Raw genomic sequence first — 6,000 nt, forward strand, 5'->3', positions numbered from 1 at the left:
CTGGAAGGAGAGAGCAGCACAATGGCTAGCAGGATGGCGAGAGCCACCTACCTACACAGTAAGGCACAGCACAGCCACCCCAAGAAACAGGTCTTGCTTGAGGCAACAACCTGTGGACTACAGACAACTCAGTACTGTGTCGTAACACATAGTTTGGAAACCTCTGCTCTAATATGGCATTGTTGCATTTACATGCTAGTATAAGGTTGTATCAAAAATGTAAAAACGATATAGGACCTGATCCATAGCTCTTAGGATGCCATGCAGCCTGTTTGTGCATTTTCTGTAACAATTTGAATGAAGTGCAATATGAGCTTATTCATTGTACCCAGATTTATTAAACAAATGGTTGACATGTCCCAACATCTCATATTTCTTTGAAGTACAGATTGCAAAAAATAAAGATGATGTATTTTTAATACTATTTTCAAATAAATTCAAATATATATTTTGACATTTTATTAAAGTGCATTGCTTGAATAATACAGTATTCTAAAGGACTTAAACATCCTAAAGGCGCCAAGTTACATCTGATCTTGGATGTTAAGCAGGGTCAGCTCTGGTAGGTACTTAGATAGAAGACCACCAATAAATACCAGATGTTGTAAGCTATATTTCATAGGAAGAAACTGCCAAAATGATTTCTGAGTATTCCTTGACTCAAAAAAAATCTATGAAATTAATGGGGTTGGTGTAAGTTGTCATGTGACTTGGAGGCACAGTCTCTCACACACTTGTCTTTTAACAACATGTCCTTCCCTTATTTTCTTAGTTCTAAAGAGAGAGAAAACACTTAAACCTTTTGCCACACTAATTTTAGCACTTGTCCATTCATCTACTTCCATTATAGTTTAATGCTTCCTCTAAGATCTTTCAAATACCTCAAGTTTCACTATCCGTTCTTACAGTGTCACTTGACCTTCAGATTGAGGCACTTCTGTTTCATAGCTATGTGAATGATGCTCCCTTGTGTTAAACGATTCTCTGTCTGTAGGCAAGAGAATCATAACAGAATCCACCTTTTTCAGTTAAGTGTCCTTACTAAATAACTTTAATGAAACTTTTTATCTGTGGATAAGTAGCGCCGGAACTATTTCCATTTTCCTCTCCCACTTCATGACTGTATCATGAAAATGCTGTTACTATTCTTTACCACAGATAGGCTTTTCCATGTCACCAATAGCAGTAAATTATTGGTGACCTATCATGAGATCCATTCCTTAAATTTGCATATGCTGTATGCAATATGTTTTCCCTTCACATCAATGCCAAAAACAGAATCTGAAGACACTAGTTTTTGGTCTAGAAATCCCAGAATCTTTGAGCTTAAAGTGTCACCAGTTGGGTTGTATTCCAAAAGAATAAAAGGTTAAGGTAAAGGTTCCCCTTGATATTAAGTCTAGTCGTGTCCAACTCTGGTGGGTAGTGCTTATCTCCATTTCTAAGCTGAAGAGCCGGCATTTTCCGTAGACACCTCAAAGGTCATGTGGCTGGCATGACTGCATGGAATGCCATTAACTTCCAACTGAAGCAGTACCTATTGATCTATTCACATTTGCATGTTTAAGAAGTGCCAAGTTGGCAGAAGATGGGGCTAATTGCGGGAGCTCGCCCCATTCCATGGATTCGAACTGCTGACCTTTTGGTCAGCAAGTTAATCAGTTTAACCTGCTGCGCCACTGCAGAGTTTCTGAAAACTCTGGCTAGAAGTCCCAGATAAACAGTTCTGTCATCTACTCTGACTGCAATGTAGAGATTTCAATGAGGTTCCCAATCAGATTTTTGCAGTCCTTGTCTAGATGCAATATCTACCTAGTTAGCTAATATACAAAATGATCAATATAGCAGCCCGTTCAATGTCTGGTAGCAGCTATCTGTACGCATGCAATCTAATATGAAGTTAATCTCACCAATAAGAAATACCGACACAAAAATGCCAGTTGAGCCAAGATCTTATTAAAAAACCAAACTGACCTTTGAAAATGGAACAGCCAGACCTAGCAATAATAGGCAGAGTTAAAAATTCATTAAATTTAAGACATTTTTGTAAATCCTGACTCATAAAAAATCAATGAAGATTTCAGCTGAGTTTCCATTTCTTTTTTTTTTTTTTTAAATAGTGTTTATTCAGGATTTTTTTTTTTTTTGAAAACATATAGTTAAGACATACATTTATACCTTTACACAATTACACATTCACACAATTATACAATTATTCAGTTGTGGTCCGCTAGGCATTGAATAATGAGCGTTAGACATAACACATTCCACAATCAACCCTGGGGTTAGGGGTGGGTAGAGGGTGTAGGGAGGGAAGGTGGGGGCGGGAGGGGGGGGAGAGGTTAGTGAGGAGGGGGGTGCCTGGGTATTGGTGCTACCTAGCACCTACACACATAAATTACACACACAACTTGCAAAGATCTCATTCTATCGACAAATTACAATCAACAGGTGGACTTCCTCAGAGAATCAGCAGAGATATTCAAATAACAATAGCATATAGAGTCTCTTGGTCATCTACGCCGCTTCCCAAATCTCAAAAAATTATTCAATTATAAAGTTATACTCTTCTTTTCTTTCAAATATTGCCTGAATGGTAGCCAATCAATCGTACATCTCTCGCTAATATCATAAGCCATAGTCGCTAGAGTATCCATCTCCATTAAGTCTCTAATTTTTAGTAGCCAGGTATCAATATTTGGAGACTCCTTACTCTTCCACTTGCTGGCGAGCACAATTCTGGCGGCTGCTGAAAAATGAAACAACAACATATCTTTGTTAGGATCTAACTGAAAATCTAGCAGGTGCAAGAGAAAATATTCTGCTTTGAACTCCATTTTTATCTGCAAGATCTTCTGCACTTCCCTATGCACCTCCCGCCAGAAGCTTCTAACTTTTTTGCACTGCCACCATGCATGATAGTGGGTACCCAGCTCTCCCCCGCACTTCCAACAATCACTGTTCATTCCTTTATGGTATTTTGCCATCTTCTGAGGAGTTAGGTACCACCGGTGAAAAATTTTTTGCCAGTTTTCTAGTATATTGGTGGATTTTGCAAATTTCAGTTTTTTCCTCCATATTGTCTCCCACTCGCTGAGGAGAATAGAGTGCCCGAGGTCGGCTGCCCATCTGGTCATGTTCTCCTTTACAACCTCCAGTTCAGTTTCCCACTCCAGGAGTTTCCCGTATAAGGCTCTGACCACTTTTTTATCTTTTCCCATTATTTTGTCCCACAATGACTCTTGTGAGGAGAAGTCTTTCTTTTTATCTTCTTTGAAGCAGTCAGTAATCTGCATGTAATGGAACCAGGAAAGCTTCTCATCCGTTTCCCTCAAGGCTTCCAGGGATTTCAGTTTCCATAGACCCTCACTTCTCTCCAGGAGTGTTTTGTAGGTGTGCCATCTTTCGCTTGGTAATTCCCTTTTCTGTGTGGCTTCTAAGGGGGACAGCCAGAGAGGAGTTTTCCTGTATAGTTTTCCTTTGTGTTTCTCCCACACCTTTAGCAGAGCAGCCCTTATAAAATGGTTTGTAAAATTTTTTTCAATTTTGGCCTTGCCATGCCACAGATACCCGTGCCACCCTCTTCTAATGTCAAAGCCTTCAAGATTTAGGAGCTTCTTCTTCTTTAAGGTTGACCATTCCTTGACCCAGGATAGGGCACAGGCTTCATAGTAAGATTGCAGACTAGGCAGGCCAAAGCCCCCTCTTTCCCGAGCGTCTATCATTATCTTGTATTTGATTCTTGCCTTGCTTCCGCACCAGATGAATTTCATCATGTCTCTTTTCCATCTAATGAAAAGGTGGTTAGTTCTAATCACAGGGATCATCTGGAATAGGAACATCATTCTGGGAAGGAGGTTCATCTTGATAAGGGCAATTCTACCCAAGAGGCTTAGATTTAACTGCCTCCAGCCTTCCATCTTTCTACAAATTTCTCTCCACGTTGGCTCGAAGTTGTTCTTAATTAGTTGTGAATTACTGGAAGTTATGTAGATCCCCAAGTATCTTACCTTGTTCGTCACACTTAGATTTGTGGTGTTCTCTAATCTCAACTTCTTAGCAGTGTCCATGTTTTTAGTTAGGATTTTTGTCTTTGTCCTATTAATTTTGAGCCCCGATACCTTCCCGTATGTTTCTATCTTGCTCATCCATTTTTGAGTTGTTTCAATCGGATTTTCTATGATGCATACTATGTCATCGGCATAGGCTTTAATCTTGAACTCATCCTTCCTGACCTTAGTTCCTCTAAGGTCTTTGTCCCTCCTGATGTCATCTAGTAGGATCTCCAAAGTCATGATGAATAACAACGGTGACAGGGGGCAGCCCTGTCTGGTGCCTTTTTCTACTGTAATCTTCTCTGTTAGTGTGCCATTAATCCGTATCCTGGCACTCTGTTTTGAATAGATCGCTTTTAGTGTGTTGATGAACTGGAAGCCCATATCCTTCTCTCTTGCCAGATGTAACATAAAGTCCCAATTGACCCGATCGAACGCTTTTTCTGCGTCTAAGAACAGCAGTCCGAGCTCTTTTTGGGGGTTGGCCTCGTAGTACTCTATGATATTGAGTACCGTTCTGATGTTTTCACACATTTGTCTTCTAGGAAGGAATCCTGTTTGGTCTTCATGAATCGTATCATTGAGGTATATTTTTACCCTGTTGGCTATAATTCTTGTGAAGATTTTATAATCGTTATTTAGGAGGGAGATAGGCCTGTAATTTTTGACGTTGTCTTCCTCTGTGCCTTCTTTATGGATTAGAGTGATCGTTGCCTCCTGCCAGGACTCCGGCATCTTTGCATGTGTTAGAATGTTGTTATAAATTTCTTTAAGAGGAGATATTAGCAATTCTTGGAATCTTTTGTAATAAACGGCCGTTATCCCGTCCGGTCCCGGGGCTTTGTTGTTGGGTAGGTCTTGGATTGCCTTCCTGATCTCTGACTCCTCTATAGGCTTGTTGAGGTGTAGTCTCTGGTCATCCGATAGTTTCTCTGGTTTATGGGTTCCCAGGTAATCAGTTATCTCTTCTAGAGTGATATCGTCTTTTTTATACAGCTCTCTGTAGAACTCTCTGAATTGGGTTCTAATCTTTTCTTCTGTGTAATAGCTGATACCATCCTTTGTGATCTTGGCGACGTGTTGTTGTTGCTTTCTTCTCTGTAGTCTTCTGGCTAGCAATTTCCCAGGTTTGTTGGCAAATAGGTAGTATCTTGCCTTGATGTTTTTTAGATTTTTGGCTAGCAGCTCCAGTTGGGTCGTATTTAGCTGTTTTTTTAAGAATTCCAGCTCCAATCTGGCTTTCTTATTACTTGGTTTCTTCTTCAGCAGAGTTTCTTTTTCTGCTATTCTCTTTTGTAAAAGTAGCATTTCTTCATTTCTTCTTCTATTCCTGATTGCCCCTTGTTGTATGAACTGCCCACGCATGTAGGCTTTACTGGCATCCCACACCACCTCGGAGTTTGTTTCGCGGTTTGCATTTAGTTCAAAGAATTCTTGGAGTAATTTCTTGTTAGAGTCCAGGTCCTTTTCTGACTTTAGTAGGTAGTCGTTCAGCTTCCACGTTCTCTGATATCTCTCTCCAAAGAGTTCTATTACCAGAGGGCAATGGTCCGTGATAGATCTGGGCAGTATTTTGATTCTTTTGGTCTTGGTAGATATCGATTTTGTTGCCCAGCACATATCGATCCTGGACCAGGTGGTGTGTCGGTTGGAGTAGAATGTATAGTCCTTCCCGTTAGGGTTTCTTTCTCTCCAGATGTCCTGGAGGAAGAATTCTTTCTTCATCTGAAGAAAACTACTTGGAAGCCTACCCCCATTTATATCTCTTCTGTTTTTTCTTGATTTATCTAACCCGCAATCAATCACACCGTTAAAATCACCCACAATAATCAAGTTCCTGAAGGTCTGATCTGACACTTTACTCCTTAGAGTCCTAATAAATTTCGTTTTGGGTCCTGTGGGGGCGTAAATGTTACATATAAGGGTATCTTGGTCATTTATCTTT

This window comes from Anolis sagrei, chromosome 5 (assembly GCF_037176765.1).
Source record: "Anolis sagrei isolate rAnoSag1 chromosome 5, rAnoSag1.mat, whole genome shotgun sequence".
NCBI lineage: Eukaryota > Metazoa > Chordata > Lepidosauria > Squamata > Dactyloidae > Anolis > Anolis sagrei.